Raw genomic sequence first — 22682 nt, forward strand, 5'->3', positions numbered from 1 at the left:
AGTGCCAAATCGAAGTCCAAAAGAATAGTAAGTAGGGAAAGCCAGAGGTCAAGGATTAGAATACAGGTAATAACAGCGGCAGAAAAAAGAAAGTACGCACAAGGCAATAGCAAGCACTGATGTGAATGAAGAGGGGCCCCCCAGGATTTTAGCCTGAGGGACACATGGTGTCATGGCCAACATTATTTTAAGTAATAGGGTAATTTTTAATTGATAATTTTGTTGTAGTATATGCAGTGTTTTGTGTGTTTGTCGTGTCCACCCCCCTCTTGTTCCCTCAGATTTAAAGTGGTACTTACCGGAGTCGTCCCCTTTGAAGCTGGTCGCTAATGGTGTCTTCGGAAGGTTCTGGAAAATTCCATCTCTGGGCAGACTTCAATATCTCCAGGCAGACTTTGATGTCTCCGGGCAGATTTCAAATCCAGGCATCAGCTGATTGGTGGATCCATGTTCAGTGGTGGGAAATCCTGCTATAAAAGAAGGAGAGTTAGACGCTGTGGTCAAGCATTTTTAAAGAAGAAGCTATAAAACCTGAACCCCGCCCACCCCCCCTTTTTCGTTTTACTACAAAGAGACACTTTTACTGTCGCCATGTTTGTATTAGTGGGAAAAGGTCACCCAGCTAATGCTGGGTGGACTAGGTTATTTTACAGTTCATGGTTTGTTTATGGTCGTGATTTTATGAATTCTATTATTTGGTTATTTAATTATTTATTTATTTAAGGATTTATTTATTGATTGATTTATGGATTGGTTCCTTGATTGATCAATTGGTTATTTGATTTCTAATCAATTCATGTAACCCATAATAATAAACATCGCGGCCAAATTTATCCACATAAAGTCTTTGTTGCGTGATTATTTAAAATGATTTATTTATAGTAATTAGAGCTTTAGATGTTTTAGTTAAGAGGGAATGTTGGGCCTATGACACCATGTGAGCCAAGACTAAATAGGGAGGAAGAACCCGCCCTGGAGTTGATAGGAAGGCAGGCTGTCAATCACAGGGCAAGGCTAAAATTAACTGTTAGAGGAGCAGAGAGAAATGAAGGTGAAGGAGATGGGTGTGGTGGAAAATCAATTACCAAGGTGAAAGAAAAGGACAGTGTTCAGACAGTGCATGAAGAACCCAAAGGAATAAATCACAGCTGAACACATCTCCAGCGCCGCAGCGTGCAGCCGGATGATGACGCCAAAGACCAGACGGGCAAAGATGTTACAGGAGATTTCTGAAAATGTCAACCCCATAACCCCATTGGTGGCACCCCATTTATAACAAGCTACGCGTGTCCTCATGAATGAAATTCACCCTCAACTGGTTACTGCAGGGAAATCTATGCCATCTCATAGGTGGCGTAGATTTCCTGTATCATTCACATCAGATTTTTGGTTCAAGTTATGCAGATTTCCATGTAAATATATAAATCTGCAGCCAACATCAGGCAGTACAGTGCTGTACAAAGATAAACAGAGATACCATATCAGAGGCAAGCAAAGACAGCTTTGTAGAGATCCATGTGAATGATGTCTTACTCAGTTTCTTTTTTCTTTTTTTCTTTTTTTTCTTTTCAGATTCCAGGGCTCTAACAATGAGAAGCCAAAGACAAGGTTATGATCAATGAATGTCACTATTTGTGTAATTAGTGGTCAGATGAAACTGTCATTAGCTTTGTTAATTATGCATTTCATCCGAACTGCTTTTTGGCTAATTTGTAGACATAATTTTACCTCCGCCTATCTATAGAAGGTGCATAAAAAATTATAAGACTTAGAATCTAAGAACAACAACTGAATAATTGTAATTAGAATTGACAATCCATATTATAAAAAAGAATATCTGTCTGTCTGTCCTCTAAATGGATCCAAACACCTGAACCATTTTGACTCAACCTGAACCATTTGAAAATTTTCCCTTAGGTAAATGTGTGACCTTGCCGGAAGTCACGTGGTCAGCAAATTAGTAATTTGGTTACTGTGTCCCCATGTTCTGTCCTCTCAGTATAAGCAACTGCCTCACCAGCATGTGAGCTGACAATTTAGTCCTCATTATCGTTGATCTTTGTTATCAGACATTATTAGAGGATTGTGTATATACACGTATAGGGATGGACCCGGCTACACATGGGTATATTTTATTTTTTGACTGTGTTGTGGCCTCATAAAAATTGGCACTGGTCTATTTTGTATGTCATTTGTGTGTAGTTTAAATATGTTTCAATTTATAAGAATGCTGACATTCAGTATGGCAGTACAGTATAGGTACAGTCTATGTATGGCTGTGTTGTTATGGGAACCTGGTAAATTAAATTTGAAGTTATATTGGCTAATGCATGTCATACAACTGAATATTTAAAGACCTGTGAACTGCTATCGACTTATACAGGTAAACAGCTTGGTTGCTATGAAAACTTGGTGTAAAGCTGTGTGTATGTAAAGACTGAAGAACCTCAATAAGTGTCATATGATCATGTGTATCTCAGTTTGGATATCTGTGAAAAACCTGTGATTGGTTGTTATGGAAACCTGGAGTAAAGCTATGTGTATGTGACCTTATGTAAGAGTGTCATCCACAGCGCCCTGTTGTTATGGTCAGCAGGGTTTATTAAAAAAAAAAAAAAAAAAACCTAAACCCTAAGGAGCCCTCTGGGCTACTGACTGCTAAGCAACCTGGTGTGAACGCTGCCAACAGTTACTGTCACTGCCAGCTAAATAAAAGGACCAGGTGTGCTCTGTTACTATTCAAAGAGCCCTGTGCTGTCAGAGCAGCCGCACAAATAAACTAACTTGCTAGCCAGCACTCCTGGACTAGCCAGAGACCAACAAACCCTGTGTGCTTCCAGCCACCCAACCCCCAATGCAGTTACAGCCAAACAACTGGTCAGTGTGAACACTGACTGAAAACTCACACACACCAGGCAGCATGCTGCCCAACTACAAATGGCATTACTGTCTCTGGGGATTATTCTAACTAGGGCCACTGAGTATTTACAGGCTGGAACCCAAGCACGCTGAACCCAAGCACGCACACACACACACACACACACACACCATATCAGGTTAGGGTTTCGGATTTGAATTAGATCTTAGAGCGCCGGGCGTCCAGACCAGCCCCCATATATAGGCAAGGAGCGATCACCAGCAAATAGCCCAGCTGCCCAATCCGAGCGTCCATTGGTCGACACACCAGTCCATCAATGAGTCTACCATGCCCAGCTGTTGCAAGGCAGGTTAACCCCTGCAACCCTGGACTGTGCAGAGGAACAGACAGCGACGCCCATATCATTGCCACAGTTACTGCACAATCCTAACACTTGTGCTTTTAAAGCTGACTTACAGAAGACAAATGGCTGGGTTGTTATTTAAACCTGGAGTAAAGATGTACATAAGGAGACTAAGAGCCTGCAGGCTTCTATTACCTGATAAAGGACATATGGCCATGTGTATGTGCAGTTGGAATATGAGTAAAAGACTTGCAGACTTCTATTGGCTAATGCAGGTCATTTTTTGGGAATACTGTATTTGAGAAATGTTACATCCTATAGAGCTAAGATCTGGTCTAAAACCTTCCTGGACACTTGATATACCTGTGTGCCAAATTTGGTGAAGATGAGTCCAGACTAGAGATGAGTGAACAGTGAAATATTCGAGATTCAATATTTGTTTTGAATAGCCCCTCAATATTCAACTATTCGAACGAATATCGAACCCCATTATAGTCTATGGGGAAAAATTCTTTGTTTCAGGGCAAGCCACACTTTGACTCAGGAGAGTCACCAAGTCCACTATCACACCCCAGGAAATGATGCCAACACCCTGGAATGAAACTGGGACAGCAGGGAAGCATTCCTGGGGGCATCCAACATGCCCAAGTACCTGTATTACCCCACTATCTTGTCGGGATCCCTGTCAGCTTGCGATATGCGGGAGCTGACTTTTTCCCATAGGAATGCATTGACCAGCGTTGATTGGCCGAAAGCCATATAGAGTACAAGATTCGGCCAATCAACACTAGTTCTGCCAGAGGAGGCGGAGTCTAAGATCGGTCCACAGCAGTCTCCATTTTGGTCCAATCTCAGATGTAGCAGTGTTGAGAGCACAGCTCTGCTACAACATCAGAGATGTAGCAGAGCTGAGTGGCGGAGGAGGCGGAGTATAAGATCGGTCCACAGTCCGATCTCAGATGTAGCAGTGTTGAGCGCTGAGCTCTACTACACCCGAGATGTAGCAGAGCTGAGTGTGCGCTGAGCTTTGCCACACCAGACGTCTAGTCCAGACATTTGGTTGTGTAAAAAGAACAGACAAACAGAAACTACACGTGGACAAAATTGTTGGTACACCTCATTTAATGAAAGAAAAACCCACAATGGTCACAGAAATAACTTGAACATGACAAAAGTAATAATAACCAAACTACATGTTGACAAGACACAAAGCTTCTGGGAGAATGTCCTATGGACAGATGAGACAAATATCACAGTTTTTGGCAAGGCACATCAGCTCTATGTTCAAAAATTAAGCATATTTTGAAAAAGGACACAAGAAACATGGAGGAGGCTCTGTTATGTTCTTTGGCTGCTTTGCTCCATTTGGCAAAGAATCTGTGCAGAGTACAATGAAATCTCAAACGAAATGAAACCAAATGAAAATACCTGTTGAGAGGTGCAGAAGACTCATTGACAGTTACAGGAATCGTTTGATTGCAGCAATTGCCTCAAAACGTTGTGCAACAAAATATTAAGTTAAGGGAACCATCATTTCTGTCCAGACCTGTTTAATGAGTTTTATTTTTTTTTTTTAAATTCTGTTTAAGCATGGTTGAAAAGCAATGTCTGTTTCATTTATTCATTTTCATAGAATTTTTACATATAGTCTTACTTTCGTCAGAATAAAGTTATTTCTGTGACCATTGTGTGTTTTTCTTTCATTAAATGAGGGGTACCAACAATTTTGTCCATGTTTGCAGAGAGATAGATAGATAGATAGATAGATAGATAGATAGATAGATATGTTCCAATATGAGTGTAGTAAGATGACCAGTTTTTCAAAACAACATGATTACACAATATCTGTCCTGAAATGTCTATATTATACGAGTATGTGCTTACCTGTGGTCACCCAGTGGGTCTTTTGCAGATGACAGTAATGGGCTTTATAAGAGGGTTGTGACATTGTTATGAATTGCTTAATCACCTTTCAGCTAATGTAAAGGTACAGTACAGTATAATAAAATCGTATAGCTTCTAAGATATTACCCAACTCAGTGTTAATATAACAATCAGCATAATTCTGTACAACTGACTGCTATCTCTCTTTGATCTCAGAAGCACAAAGTCTCAAAGCATCTTATGAGATTTTGATTAATCACTAATGTGTATGGAGAGCCATCTTCTTTGTGCCATCTCATCTTTTAAGAGTACATCCACATGAGATGGATATGATGCTTATTTACCTTCTGGATTTGCCTATGGCGCACTGCATTACAAACAAAATGGATGAGATTTTTACACATCTCCTTTACACACTGGTGGAAAAATTTGTATTGGTTATTGACCTGCAAATATGCTGCTGTCAGTTTTTGCTAGGAATTTTCACAGGGGGTTTCATCCTTTGTAATACATAGGGTGAATTCTTTATCAGATCTACAATAAATCTCAGGTAAAACACATACAGATTTTACATCAAATTCAGGTCACATTTTTCTATTGATTATTAGTAGAAATTAATAGCAGTAAAGCAATACCTGTGAATGTACCCTAATGGTCAACAGCTACAGATATGCCATTCCTTACAAGAAATTCCTTTCTAGTGGTTGAGGGGATATTGTCACTCCATGGGGAGAGACCACCATGGCTTGGCTGAGAGACTGTATCTGGTAAAATCCCAACATCATTGCAAACAAAGGCCTCTGAGAAGGTTGGCATGATGTTAAAGGGAGCGCCCTCTATTGGTTTGCTTGACTGAGACTCTGTCTTCCTAACTACATCATGGAAGATAGACTTGCACATTCTCAGTGAGCGCCCTCTATTGGTGTGCATGCCTGAGGCACTGGCTTCCTAATTACATCATGGAATTCAGATTTGCATATTCTTCCCATATTTCTAGTGGATCGATATACAGTATCCTGGGATGTTTGGCAAAGATAAGCAGCTTTCCAAACAAGATTTCATTATACTTTGTCAAGAAAAGTATATGCTATATGCACTGTAATTCCAGTCTACTCTGAAAAGGTAACAAGTGAACTGTATCAAACAGAAGGTGTCACTCCATTGTGAAAACTGGAATCCTTTAAAACTAATATGTCATTTTATGATGATACATTTCTTTTACAGACTTAAAACACTAGAAGTAAAAAATAAAAGTGGTAGCTAACTCAAGTACCAATTTTCTTAGCCTTGTGTCATTGTGCTCTGAAGGAAAAGCTAAAAAAATAAATAAATAAAAAAATAGGTCCTTAGGTATGAGATTGCACAGTTTTGCATGTGTTACACTGTTTCTTTTCATATTCAGTGTTCTTCCTTCTTCCCTCCCTCCCTTCCTTTCCTCCCTCACCCCCTCCCTCCCTCTTTTCCTTCCATCCTTCCTTCCTTCCTTCCTTCCTTCCTTCCTTCCTTCCTTCCTTCCTTCCTTCCTTCCTTCCTTCCTTCCTTCCTTCCCAGCAAAGTTCCAAAGGTAGTCCTTAACAAATCAGAATGTTGCATTTCTTGCATGGAATAACAAGTACAATTTGCTGATATCCATTGGAGTGCTACACATTATTCTAGTCAAAAAAGAGGCAGCAATTCAATTTGAGAAAAATTGCTAAAGTGAATCTTTAATCCATTGGCGATTTTTCTCAAAGTTCTTGTTGGAACTGAAATGTTGCCAAGTGATTAAAGATGCCCTTTTCTGAAATTGGAGTGCTGCCTCTTTTTATTTGACTATCTACAGTGTATTATTAGCCTGATCCTGTGACCTTGCACCCATTTACCAGTGAGATATATACTTTGAGCTGCTTTGGACTTTGTCCTAATCATCTACCTATCTATTTACAAATCTGGCCGCATCCCGCTGATTTCCAGATTGGTTAAGAATTCCAATTCATCATATTCAACACAATATCATTACATGCTAACAAAAGCCTCAACAGAATGGAATTCACACGTAGACACAAATAGCGTAAAGGTGAAGCAAATTTTTTAAGATGTTGGCCACTTTATTTTTTTTCTAACGGATAGATGTATGGGAATCAGGATATTAGGAAACTAATCAATATATTTGTTTAAAAATTCTGCAACGTGTTCTTGAAAAGGAAGGCCATGACCATTGATTCAGAAATGACTATTCCCGCCTTAGGAATCAACTCCAATTCATAAAATGGCATTTCCATCCATGATTCCTACCATCACAGTGTGCTTAGACTCATTCATATTTGGATGGGGCCAGAGTGCCAGAGAGGAAGTGCTAGAGTTTCCATTGTCCTTGTGAGCAGTGGTTATCTGTGTGTTTTGCTTCCCATAGGAGAAGGGCAATGATAGGCTAAGCACTAGGTAAAAAAGTTCACTGCACAACTATTTCTGATTATACCCAAGTCTACAATATAGAGGAGGGAGGAGGTACAATCATGTAATGAACGTGAATACTATAGAGCCTAATGTTCAGGAACCTAGAGCATGCTCAGATTGCCCATGGACTTGAATGTGATTCTACGGACAAGTATTGCTTTCTGATGAGGAAAGGGACATTTCTGAAGCAAGAGGGCATAGCTTTCTATTTCCCTAAAATAGTTCAAAACTTTTAAATAACAGCTATGGGTAACTTGCATCCAATACATTGGAAAAACTTAACATAGCTTTCCATGATTTTTGCAATCAATGTAATGTTAAAGGGATTCTACCGATTAAACACTTTTTTTTTCTAGTTCACATGTTGGAATAGCCTTAAGAAAAGCTATCCAAAGATCCAGTTTTCGTCGGTATGCAAATGAGTTCTATTGCAGCACTGGGGGCGGGCCTCAGAGCTCAAACAGCACTGGGGGCGTCCCCAATGCTGCGCGAGAACTCTCTCCAGAGACGCCTCCATCTTTTTCAGCAACCACCTCTTCATCTTCTTCATCCGGCTGGGGTCAGACTTGTGCATCTGAGCAGTCGGCTCTGCCATTGGGACCCAGCCAGAGCCGAGTAGGCCGCTTATGCGCGCATGCGCAGTACGCTCCTGTTCTCCATGTCATGATCTTACTGTGTGGTTGTACCCTAAAGAGGGTTTCAGACTCACACTTATATATATGTATACACAACTGGTAATCTCATAGATCTTCTGTATGGCCATGACACTAATTGATACATATGGAAAGTATATATATGACTATGCACATGTGAGTGTCTGAGTGTACATTTGCATGAGACCATGATACGTTTGTGAACTCCATCTTAACAAAATTCTGCATATTCCCTTGATCTCCGATGTTTATATTGTAAGTTGTATACCATATATAATATTATATATCTCTCATGGTATGCGGTATCACAAGCGGATGCTGTCAGCCTATCTATGACCACTAAGTATGTTCATTTAATGTTACTAGATTGCTGCATCGCCTTTCTAGTGAACTGCTATTCTTTCCTTTAGCTTTGTCACTGATCTCTCTTAAGATCCCCGCAAGTTCACATTCCTCTGACTCATTTTTGCATTGTCGAGGTCTGTCAAGCGTACAGAGACGTTAATCAGACATAAGAGCTTCCCCTTGGGGGTCTTCAAGCCTTGAATTTGACTTGGAGAGCTCCAGGCCTGTTTGACTTACGTCCTTTGAATATTTCTGCTCAATTTCATTCGAACTGATCTGAAAACGCCGGTGCATCTGCTATTAACCCCTCAATCCTCCTCAGTTTTCTTGGGGTCTACCATTAAATTGGGTAAACCAGTGAACAGTCAACTTAGTCATCTTTAATCAGAGCATCTGCTTTTAGAGGTCAACAATTTTTAGAAGAAAACAACTATTAAAATGTCAAACACAAGCAAGTACTGTCAGGGTAGTTTAGTGCTTGGAATGCAGAAATGTCACATAACTTAGAGATAGGTTCAATTCCTACCCTTTTACATTAACAAGTGTCTTCCACATGTGACATTATGCCAGATAAACAATTGTTAGCAATACGCATGTGCAATGCTCTGCTAGTCTGTTGTTTTCTTGTGTTCAACGCCCTAACTGCTGAGTTATAAAGCACCCTTTAGTATATTAAACTACCCAGTACATGAATCCTGATGGCAGGTCTGATGGTGCGAGCTATTCGGCAATTTAAATAACATTTATCATTGCTACTCATGCTGGCTGCAGATGCTGTTAGATTCTGTCCCACCTCGTGCTGGGAACAAACACCTAGTAATCTATTCATTTCATGCTTGATTAGCTCTCACTGAGTAGGTTTCCACTCCACTGAGATACATGAGAATACCTTGCTCAGAGTATGGGAGGTTCTGAATCAAAACAGCCCAGGAAAATGCTATTTCAATGCAAGTTTGACCAATAGAGCTATTAAGTGGACACTACTATGTTATCACTGGTCAGAGACGATGGGTTTGATCATTTGCTATTCTTATATTTATTAATTTTATAAACCCGTCCTCTCCCGTTTTCATGAAATCACAATTCTTAGTATGCCTTGTCTACTGCGGCAAGGGCTTTCTGTTAGTTGTGATTTCCCAACAGCTGGGTTACAACAAGCTGAAGACTACTGCTCGGACCCTTCCTGTTACATATGTAAAAAAAAAGGATGAACAAGCTTTCGATTTTCTCTATGTAACTAGCTGCCTTTCTCCCTTGGCTGAACATGTTTAGATATGTTTGTCATAAGATACAACAGTTATCTTTTCCAGAAAATACTGTTATACTGTAATGTTGCATGACAAAGTGATATCCTATACGTGTAGCATTATTTGTTTTGTATTGGCAGTGTGTCAAGGGTTTTGCTAGCATGTCATGATATTGTTTTAAATTAGTTTTATGAAAATGCACTTGATTGATTATTTTTGGGATAACTTAGGTTCGGTATACTCCTCTGCGGTTCTTTGAGAAGCTCACAAGGCAGTAATGAGGGACCACTGCATTGTGTCATCCTCTAAGCTTAAGCGGGATATGAAGCCCCAGGAGCAGCTTCTTCTGACTTGTATTCACACACTTACATCTACACTAGTGGCCCGCCTGTCCCTGAAGGTCCTACACTACCTTATTTTTGTCCAGGCGGATCTCTGAGCAACGGAGACACGCCATGTGCAACGACTTCTTTTGTATTCCCATCAGCGGTATTTTGAGCATGGTAGTAAGTCTCATACACTGCTGGCTAGGACCCTCAGGGATCACCGTGCAACATCTACCCCCCACTCCATCTGCGATTCCTCTGGAGTTCTCCAGACGTTCCACTCTTATTATTCCAAAATATACATACTGCCCTCCCCCACATGCACTGTCCTATAATGATAGTCATTCTCAGCTAGCGGACTATTTGTCCAGCTGTTACCTCCCATGCCTTCCTCTTAATGCCTTGGCCTCCTTAAACTCCCCCATCACTGCTGAGGAACTGAAGGTGGTCCTGAAGGACCTCCCTAATGGTAAGTCCCTGGGCCCAGACGGCTTCAGCTATTACTATTACAAGGTTTTCCAGGGTGAGCTGTGTGATCACCTCCTGAACCTCTATAATTATTTCTTATCGGGTTCCCCAATTCCCTTGACCATGCTACACTCCCTCCTCACATTGATCCCTAAACCAGGTAAGGACCCCCAGGAATGTGCCAATTATCGCCCAATAGCTTTGTTAAACACAAACCTGAAACTCTTCGCTAAACTTTTGACCAATAGGCTAAATGCTTGGCTCCCCCTCCTTATCCATAAGGACCAGATGGGTTTCGTCCCCTACTATCAAGACTGTAACAACACCAGGAGAACTGTGGATTTGGTGGAGATGGCCGATCATTATTCTACCCCAGATCTCCTCTTAAACCTGGACCTTGAAAAGGCCTTTGACCTCATTGATTGGTCTTTCATGGAGGCTTCAGCTATTACTATTACAAGGTTTTCCAGGGTGAGCTGTGTGATCACCTCCTGAACCTCTATAATTATTTCTTATCGGGTTCCCCAATTCCCTTGACCATGCTACATTCCCTCCTCACATTGATCCCTAAACCAGGTAAGGACCCCCAGGAATGTGCCAATTATCGCCCAATAGCTTTGTTAAACACAAACCTGAAACTCTTCACTAAACTTTTGGCCAATAGGCTAAATGCTTGGCTCCCCCTCCTTATCCATAAGGACCAGATGGGTTTCGTCCCCTACTATCAAGGCTGTAACAACACCAGGAGAACTGTGGATTTGGTGGAGATGGACGATCATTATTCTACCCCAGATCTCCTCTTAAACCTGGACCTTGAAAAGGCCTTTGACCTCATTGATTGGTCTTTCATGGAGGCTACGTTGAAGGCATTTAGGTTCACGGGTCCCTTTATTATAGTGATCCAGGCACTTTATTCCCACACCTTGAGCTCCCTCATACGTCCTCATCTTCCTTCCCTTTTCGTAACAGGGCTAGACAGGACTGCCCCCTTTCACCCCTTATCTTTGCTTTATGCATTGAGCCTTTGGCAGCAAAATTACGATGTGACCCTGATGTTATGGAAATTAAAGGGGCTCTATCATTGGGAAATCTTATTTTTAACTACGCATATACTTGCATAGCCTTTAGAAAGGCTATCACAGACATACCTTTTGTATGTTAATCTGCTCAGTCGTTTTTGAATGAGCCCACTTTTAGTCATACCAAGCACAATTTGGTCTCACCAGATTCAGGGTTACAAGATAAACCCAGATACCGCCTCACTTTTTGGATCTGTCCTGAAGTGCAGGCCCTGCAACCTTTTAAGAGCCAGTAACAAGCCTCAGGACCCACACCTGGGGCTGAAATCTATTCCAGACCACACATAAATCAGGAATCTGGGGCTGATATAGCGGGACTCCAGCACTTTGCCTTTCACCTTCTTACAATGCAAAAATGTGCTGGAGTTATATTTTAAACTCAATTTACATAAAATGTAAAGCATTTAATGTTTAAAATTATTTGGCATTCATTTGTAATACATTTGATAATTACATATAGTGTTTTTATATCATAATAAAGTATTATATTTAAGTACCTTTTTTAAGAAAGTTCCCAGACCACTCACAAAATTTGATTGCAGTGAAGGTGAAGGGTTATTCAATGAATTCGATAGTCTCCTTATAACATTATAAATCTCCACCTTACCCCTGTGACTGTCACTCATTGACTTTAGAGTACAACTACATGTCTGAGAACTTTACTTTCACTTAAATATATTGTTTGTTAAATCCCTTAATGTACATTACGGAGCCTCCATTATTTCAATATGCTTGGGAAATAAATCAGAAAAATTAAAGTAAAAGTCAAAGAAGTCATACAAGACACTGCCATGCTAAAAAAGGCACAAGGATTTGAGCATCGGTATGCAACACATTCTCCAATTTATTTATTCTTATTTTAATTCCATAGATGCTCAGAGAAAAGGCTTCAGGTTACAGTAAAAGCTACTTAACCATATGAACGTAATGCAATTCCAGATTTGTCATTTTAGGCAGTCCTGAGTGAGTCTAGGGTTGTGCAGCGATGAATAAACAAATATTCACTTTTCATGCTAGAATTATTAGTATTCAACAAAGTCATGCACAGTGCAAGCGGAAGGGCAACAAAAAGACTTTGACAAACTTTTTTTTTACTGAAGGTGATTTGGCAAATAAACTTGAAATGTACTTCCAATTATAAAACAACTGTTCCTAAATAAAATAAATAAATATATATATAGGAAAAGGCAAATATAAGAAACTTTGTATAAGGGCTAGTTCACACAGAGTTTTTCAGGGCGATTTTGACGTGGAATCCGTCTCAAACTCCACCTTGACTTCAATGGGAGCCACTCGCCTTTTTTTTCTGCTAGCGGAAAAAAGAAGGGAGATGCTCTATCTTGCCATAGATTCTCTGGTTCAAGACACGCTCCTGTTTAGGTCCATTCATTCAGGCCTAATCAGTAGCCGAATGCCAAGACGGAATGCAAATGCTCGGCATCCGTTGTGGCACAGAATGTTCACAAGACAGAAAAGGTTTTCTCGACCCTTTCCTCCATGTGAACATACCCTTATAGAATAATGTTTCTATCTCAATGTATCTGACAACTCCCATTACCCTCCCTTCACTTATTCTATTACCACTAATCAAACCAGTTTTCAAAGATGAAGATGAAGGCCCACCCCAGTACATAAACTGCCTCTTTTGCCTAAAACTTCTAAATTTTTTGTTTTCCAAATATACAATAGTGACACACATAACAAAGAACCCTACTGTCAGTACTGCTCGGCGGCCTCTGCTCTGAAATTATAGCCAGGGCAAGGGTCATGCCTTGGGGGAGGTAGCTTTCCATCCCAGAACCCCATATCTCAGTCAACTCACCAGGAATTTTCACAGTGATATATGTGGCCAATCCAACCCTGGTCACCACCCTCTTCCTCTGATGTCCCCCTTTCACCCTCACTTCCCTGCCAGGATTTATCTGCAATTAAATCAACATCAGATTTAATAATTTCATTAATTTTTTGACTCATCATGGCAATGGGATTCTTCAAGATTTCCAGATTTCCCCCTAGTGCCCCTACTAGCATGACTACCAGGATTCGTCATATACAACAGAAACAGTCATGTCTTCCATCTCTGCCTCCTCTACATCACAAATGCAATGTCTATTCGCATCCAACTCACCACAAAGCATGAGACTTGGGATAGGAGGAATATCTCTCTCATTAGCCACATAGCAGCTAGGGAATGCGAAATGTGTCATTGAAGATGATGAAGACATGGCCGACAATGCAGGAAAGCAAAGTGGTAAATTATGTATTACAACAGTGATGGAGGAGGAGGAGGAAGAGTAACTCACAGAATCATGTTTCAACATTTATCTTTTTCTGCTTTCAAACACTTTGCCTTTATTCTCAAGGACAACAATCATGCAGCTACTTTTGAGACTGGCAAGAACAGACATAGACGTAGTGTTGCTGTTGCCTCCCACATTTTTACTGTTAGTATTAGTATTTTCACTAGTTGGTGGTGTGACAGTAGCACAAGTGTTTACTCCTCAACCTGTAGTCTGTCCCCTTTCCTAACTGGTTATTTTAATGCTTATGTAATTGTAATTGGTGACAAGTCTGACACTGTGTGTGTTTGTTTTTGTTTTTTACAAAAACTTTTGTTGAATCAAAATTAGAAAATAAGTGGAATGGGGGATGGAGTCTCGTACTGAGACTCAAACGCTAGTGTGAACATAGAATTACAGTGTCTAATGGTATTTACATTATAATGATATTAACAACTACAGCAATAGTAATGATGCAGCATTATGGGATTAGGTAAAATTTTGTGTGCTTTGTTTTAAATCATAGGGACATTACCAAATATCTTGGGGTTTGATACCAGTTTCTGTAAAGTGCTCTTCTACAGTTAATATAATTTTGGAAAGACTTAAGATACAAATTTACTATAGGAATATTATCTGAAATTGATGATTAGCCTCAAGTGACAACTCCTTGAGAAGGAAAAATTTTACTGATTCATACTTGGAATAATTTGTTAAATTGTAGGCTTTTCACATAATTATGCATATGGACATTTGAGAAACTGATCTATTGAACAGTTTACCTCTCAATAGGAAGAACTATCACTTGGAGAAGAATAATCAAGATTGGCCATGTCATACAGTATTTCTTAATTTTTTTAAGTGCCAGGCAGACTAGTTTGCTACTTAATAAGGTAGTGTTTCTTTTTTTCCATTTCTTCATATTTGCATTTTTTAAGGCCATAACTTTCTATTTTTCCATCGTCAAGTATTAGGATTTCTTTTCTTGCAGAAAAAGTTTTTCTTTTTTTAATCATTTTGAGGTACATATGGGAAATGGGGTGTAAAAACACAATATTGCAATCAGTGTTATTTTAATGTTTTTTGTTTTTTAATTGTGTCCTTTGTGTAGTATGCTGTAGATTAGGGTTGAGTCGATCTTGAGAAATCCGATTTCCGATAATTTTCCAGCCGATCTCGATCGCGATTGTGAAATTTGCTTGATCGCTGATCGGAATCCGATCTTTTCCAATCCCAATCACTCAACCCTAGTCAATGCTTCTCTATGGGAAAAGTCACCTTTAGGGTTGAGCCAATCTTGAGATAACCTCCGACCTCGATCCCGCTGGAAAATATCAGGATCGGAATTCTGATAGCGATTGTGAAATTTACTCAATCGCCGATCGGAATCCGATCTTTTCCGATCCTGATTGCTCAACCCTACTGTAATCACATGTCTTATTCTACAGATTGTTACCTTTACAGTGGCACCAAATATAAGTTTCGTGTTTGTTTAATTTTTTTTTTTTTCTGTTCATTAAATTTGGGCTACATTTTTTACTAGGCTTTTCACACTGGGTTCATTATAAGTTCATTATAATTAGCCAATAATTTATGGATGCAGCAATACCAATTATCGCTTCCATCAATCACTTCACCAAATTGGAGTTATCTCTGATTCATACAAAATCCCTTACAAAAGTCTTCAATTATTTCCTGATAGCTAAGTGTAATGGTGACTATTCTCTTCTAATTCTTCTGGATCTTTCAGCAGCATTTGACACTAACAGCTCCACTCTGTTAGCCTCATGGACACCGCACTCTTTTGGTTCTCCCCATATCTCTCAGACTGCACTTTCAGTGTATCATTTGCGGGCTGTGTCTGTTCCCCTCTTCCCCCTGATGTTGGAGTTCCTCGTTGCTCAATCCTAGGTCTTCTGCTCTTCTCTCTTTACACAGGTCCTGTTGGACAAACCATCACCAGATTTGGCTTCCGGAAACCATCTTTATGCTGGTATATACATCATCCTGGTATATACATCATCCTGTGACATAACCATTGATTCTCTCTCTGCTGTCTCTAATATCATGTCTTCGCTTTATCTGAAACTGAATCTCTCTACTGTTGTTTCCACCATCTAACAGGCCCAACCTTGATATTTCTAGTTCAGTCTCTGGCCTTACCATAACTCCTAGGTAGTATGCCCTGGGTTATGTTTGACTTAGAGCTTTCTTTCACCCCTCATATCTAATCACTCACACGCTCATATCATCTCCACATCAAAAACACCTTCAGAATCTGACCTTTCCTTACCACAGAGCCATTTAAAACCTTTATTGTTGCCCAGATTCAGTCTCACCTCGACTACTCTAACTCCCTACTAATCGGTCTTCTCCTTGCTAAACTCTCCCCTCTACAATCTATTCTAAATTCATCAGCCACTCTAAATGCTATTAGCTTTTATAAGCATATTTAAGCAATGCTACCTCCTATGCTATCTCTGCTACCTCTTGGGTCACCCCCTCTATTTCATAGATTCTATTTGCAGAGTCACTAAGGAACCAGTACAATTGAAACCCCCCAAAAGTGACCTAATTTTAAAAATCACACCTCTCAAGGAATTTCTCAAGAGGTATTATCTCCCCAAGAGGTATTATCTCTGCCAATAATGCTTCCCAAAATGTAATGTACAAAGTGAAAATTGAAATTTTTTTAAAGAAATATGCCATTTCAATGGCAATACACTCTGCACACTTTGGGTAATCAGAAACATGCACTCCTAACTTTTAAGTGGGTTATAGCAGGTTCAAAAAAAATTGTATATATGGGTTTAAAGTACTGTTTGGGCATACAACAGGGCTCAGAAGGGAGGGAGCACTGCCCTTCTTAACTTTTAGATTATAGTTTTAGAGCAGAACTAGGCAATGTACGGCCCACGGGCCACATCTGGCCCTCTGACTGGTTCTATCCGGCCCGCAGTAGCTTGTGCGATAAAAGTAGATGCCGAATGGTACATTTACTAAAGGACCTGTGATGATGTCAAGCTCTTTAACTCAACTAGGATAAGCTAAGACTCGTTAGTAGGTGGGACAGTGTGTTTGCTGTTACACAGAAAGAGCAAGCTGCTGACAATGAAGACAGAAGGAAGATAAGGAGGGAAGAGACAGTATGTGTGAGTAAGAGGAGGGTACTGGGGGCAGATGAAGGGGGCAGTTAAACTGAAGGCAGATGGAGGGGGGACATTCAACTAGGGGGAAGATGGAGGATGAAATTAAACTGGGGAGCAGATGGAGGGGGAAATGAAATTGGGGCAGCTGGAGGAGCATATTAAACCATAGTGGGTAGCTGGATGGGGACATGTCTGCCTATATTTGCCCCGCAGTTTAATGTCCCGCTCCAACTACCCCCACTGTTTAATGTCCCCCTCCAGCTTCCCCAGTTTAATGTCCCCTCTAGTTTCCTCCAGTTTAAACTGGGGCACCAGGAGAAGGACTTAATACTGTGGGACATTTGGAGGGAAATGTTATAATGTGGGGGTGTATAATGTTAAGGTGACTCTAGAAAGATTATACTTTGTGGGGGGGGGGGCATGGAAAAATGGTTGAGAATGGATGGAGTCAAAGTATAAGTGGGTGGAGCTAAATTTGCCGCGGTGCATATAGCCCTCTAGAACAGTTTCAAATTCTCATGCGGCCCCACAGGAGGAAAATTAATTGCCCACTCCTGTTTTAGAGGAAATTTTTGGATGCCATGATGTTTTTGAACATCCCTGGAGGTGCTAGTAAAGTGAAATTCACCAATATGTGATCCCATTTTGTAGGGGCAAATTTAGGGTCTCTGAAAATGTAACATGTGTCCAAAAATGAAGAATCTAAATTTGTGCGCCACACAGTGCTCCCTCACATCAGTGCCCTACTCTGTGCCCACCCAGAAGTTTATGTGGATATAAACTGCTCTTTTGGGCACGGGGGGAGGGGGGGGGGCAGAGAAGAGAAGGAGTTCTATTTTGGTTTTTAGAGCACAGCTTGGATTTTGGATGCCATACCACTTTAGCAGAGCCACTGAATTGCCAGTAAAATGGAATCTGCAGACACATTCTTGAAACTACATTCCTCAAGGTATTTATCGAGTGGTGTAGCAAGCATTTTTTACCCTTGAGTGTTGCATTAATTTAATTTCCAGAAATGAATGCGTAGCTGATGGTGAAAATTATAATTTTTCTAGAGATATGCCATTTTAGTGCTTTTACTGATATGTTGTGCCCAGCTTGTGTCAGCAGAGATGTACACTCCAAAAACAGTTAAATGGGTATCCTGGGCATAACAATTTTTGGAGCGTTCATCTCTGATACAACCCAAGCATATCATATTGTGCATTGAAATGACATATTCCTGGAATAAATCTCATTTTAGCCTTCAGCTGCACCTTCATGTCTAGAAAATAAATTAGTTCAACACTTGGGGGTTAAAAATATTCACTTTACCCCTTGTGAGAAGGTGACAGACAGAGTTCTGAAGTCTAGATATATCAACCCAGGTTTCTGACATATGTGTGTTCCAGGGCGGATCTGGAGTAGGCCTCAGCCCAGGTGTAGATCCTTGGCTCATTACTGGGCCGGAAAAGGCTGAAACTCTTGCATGGCAGGCAGTTCCATGAGGTGAAGGTTTGTGAGGTTAGAAGTAAACCACACGTATAGTTAGGTTATTCGTCTTGTTTAGCTAAAGGCTCAGACGAGCAGGTATTTATTTTGTTTCTGCTGAAGTTAAGGCCATATTTTTGTTTTGCTTATTTTGTGCCTGAAGTCAAGGTTTATTTATTTTCCTGTTTTTTTTTCAAAGTAAATTAGTTTGCTGCACATTTTGTGTCCCGGTCTTGACTGTTTGCATTTACACCACTACTTCTACCAAGCTAACTTCTCCATGCCCTGGATAAATTCCTTCAGGGTTGTAGTTTCCAAAATGCAGTCACATGCCAAGGGATTACACTTTAGTGGCAATTCAGGAGCTATGCAAAAGTGTCATGGCATCCAAAAACCTAACTGTCTAAATATGTGCTCAAAAAACAAAATTGTGCTCCTTTCCCTTTTGTTTATGTCTGTGTGCCCTTACAGCAGTGTATATCCACATATGATATTCAGTATGTTATCTTGGGTACAACAATGCACTATGTTGCTTTGGGGGTGCAGATTTAGATGTTTGGTATCTGCCATGTTTGCAGAGTCTCTAAGTGGAATGTCCTAAAGAGTGACATTTTGAAATCTGCATCCCTCAAAGAACTTTTCAAGAGTGTAGTGAGCAATAGTTTCCCAGACATGAATGCACAGCAGATGATAAAAAGTGAATATGTAAGCTGTTTGTGTGGACTACACCAAATTCCCTACTATATTCCCAATATCTCCTATGATTGGGGGGTATTTTTTCCCTCACAAATTCTAAATCTGGGGTGTCCCAGATTATACATTCCCTTCTGCCACAGCCAGTTTTGTCCTAATGATTTGGCTTTTTTTTTTTTTTTGTCTTCACATTGTACAAGCTAATATATATATATATATATATATATATATATATATATATATATATATATATATATATTTTTTGTCTGCTGATGTAGCCATAAGATGGGTTGTTTTTTGCGTGATGACATGAATTTTGTAATGACAATGCCTATAACTTATTGACTATATTTGATTACAGTAATACCTAATTTATATTTTTTTCTGTACATTACTAATTTTGCAGATCAAAAACCAACTTTAATATTTTTTGGTTTGACAGAGTTGGTTGAGGGCTTATTTTTTTGTGAGGGAACTGTACTTTTTATTGGTACTGTTTTGGGGTAGAAATGACTTTTTCATCACTTTTTATAGCATATTTTGTGAGTCACGGTGGTGACAAATCATTACTTCTAGCGTTGTTTTTCCATTTTTTTTAAACAATGTTCACTGTATAGGTTCAAAATTGATTCATTTTTATTGTACGGGTTGTTATGGATGTGGCAATACCAAATATGTATTTGATATTTATAAATTTTTTAAGTTTTTTTATATAGTTCATTTTGAATAAGAAATCGGCATTTACTTGTTGTTAAAGGGATCCTTTCATTAGAATCCCTTTTTTTTTAATCCCTTTCTTAAGGCTATTCTTCTCCTACGTTTAGATGTCTTCTCCGTGCCGCCGTTCAGTAGATATTCCATTTTCCGTCTTTATGAAAATGAGTTCTCTCACAGTACTGGGGGCGGGTCCCAGCACTCAAACAGCACTGAGGGCGTTCGCAGTGTTGCGAGGGAACTCTCCAGCGTCACCTCCATCTTCTTCAGGAACCGGCCTCTAAGCATCGTCTTTCGGCCTGGCTTTCAATCTTCTACGCATCTGCAGTTGGCTCTGCCAGCAGGCTATTTTTTTGTGGCTGCTGGCACGAGCTCTTGTAGTAAGCGGCCATAAAAAAATGGCCGCACGCAGGTGCTGTCAGCTCTTCCCGAGGCCCGCTGATAGAGCCGACTGCGGATGCGTAGAAGATTGAAAGCAAGGCCGGAAAAAGACGTGTAGAGGCTGGTTCCTGAAGAAGATGGAGGCGGCACTGGAGAGTTCTCTTGCAGCATTGGGGACGCCCCCAGTGCTGTTTGAGCACTAGGGACCACTTCAAGTGCTGCGAGAGAACTCATTTGCATAAAGATTGAAAACGGAATATCTACTGAATGGCGTTGTGGAGAAGACATCTAAAGATCGGAGAAGAATAGCCTTTCTTAAGGTTATTCCTACGTGTTAGAAAAAAAGGGATTCTAATGATAAGATACCTTTAAGACACCGGTGGCTAAGGCATCATGTGCCACTAAGGGGTTACTCTTAGTGCAAGTATATTGCTGATTTAGTTTTTGGAGTGTGCAAATGTGAGCATTTACCGGCAGCATACGTTACTCAATACTTGTTTACTCATTTATTTTTTCTGTGAATCTATTATACAATTACCAAGGTACTAAACAGTACAGTGTATAGAACTTCAATGGAATTGGAGGAGGGGGAGTTTGATATTTAGCAAGGGAGAACAGCATACTAAATTTTACAACAAAAAGTGCTTATATATTGTATAGAACTGGAATTGATTGATGTAGCTGAACAAACACTGATACATACAACCTGTACTGCTGGTCTAACTGTGATAAAGTAACTATTATATCTCTATCATTTAGATCTATGTATGTTTCTCCAGTCCCACACTGTATTCTCTGTATTTCCTATCTCTTTCAATCTGACTGCCAGTGTCTTTCTAGTCTACAATCATAAAATGGACACCTTCTCCTTTTGCCTTTTGGGTTCGAGTCATCAGTTGCCTGAGACCAATAATCCCTGATGATTGTTTGCCCTGTCATGGGGGCTGCCTGCAATGCATTATAGATTAAGCCCACATGATCCCTAACCTCATGTGATCCTTCACTTTCTGCATACTTTGACATAGTGGACACCATTTTAACTGGTTTGTGTCAACCAAAGCACAAAATTTCAATTTTGTTTAGATCTAAAGTTCTTAAAATTGTATTAAGAGCCAGTTTGCTCATCTCTAATACAGATGTGACCTCCCTCAAGTGACTTCTTAGCCAGACATATCCAGATATGTATATCACACACAGCTTTTCGAAACACAACATGGTTTCAAAACAGGTTGTTACAGTCAGGGCTGTATTAAAACATAAGTATGTGCAGTGTAAAGTTGTCTTAAGTGGATCTCCCATCACCACATAAACATACATAGATAGATGTTGCAGTGCCATAGACCATCTCAGCATTTTTTTTAGGTTCAATGATATTTTATTAAATGAATGTAAACAACAAACAATCTCTGACAAAATAAAATGATTTATAGAGGTATGTTTATCAGATTAGAAAGTATAAACACATTATGTAGCAGGGAATCTAAGCACTCTCAGAAAGACAGAAGTTATAGACATTATGGTAAATAATGCTGCAAATAAGGAAAAAGAGAGCTACAAGAGGATTTCATATAGCAGTGGGGCTTAAAGGGGTATTCTCATCTCAAGGAACCTATCTATACTGGTAGCTTATGAAATTGAAGACTTTTCCTAAAAATATTGCTTTAGAAATGCTGCTTTGTTTGCCTGCTTTGTGAACTTGCTCCTCCCGTTATTTACACAGCATTTCCATAGCGCCGGATCTGTGTGATAGGATAAGTGACGTCACTCACTGCTCCCACTGTTATCTACAGCTCTGCTGTCAGGACAATCAGTTCAGCTAATTGCAGTTTGCTGATAAATTCTTGTCTATTATCTCTCTATGTAGAAACACAGATAACACTAAGTCCATTTTCTAGAAGCACATGCATATTATCTGCTCTGCATTTATATTAGATTTCTAGAAGGATAAGTATTGTGATACTTCAGAGTGTATTGTTCATCAAGCTGGGAGGGGAGAGGTTGGGGGAATATAGGAATTGAGAAGAGGAAACAGCAGGCAGAGCTGCTGAAACAGAAGATGGGAAAACCCCTTTAATACCTGGAGCTATTTTTTTTTAAAGTCAGGTCCTAAACCCACCAATTCTTACCAGGGTCCCTTTGAGCCCTAAAAGAGTAATAGTACCCATCCATATATATACTATACATTGGGTAGACCCACATAGTATTATGCCTGCAGCGGGAAAGGGGTTAAATAACAATAAAATATTAGATTTATTTCATTTTTTAAATACATTTCACATTTACACATCAGTTATATTAAACTACATCACATTCTGTGTTCAGATGTAGGAACTAGAG

Source organism: Leptodactylus fuscus, chromosome 2 (assembly GCF_031893055.1).
Source record: "Leptodactylus fuscus isolate aLepFus1 chromosome 2, aLepFus1.hap2, whole genome shotgun sequence".
NCBI classification, from domain to species: Eukaryota; Metazoa; Chordata; class Amphibia; order Anura; family Leptodactylidae; genus Leptodactylus; species Leptodactylus fuscus.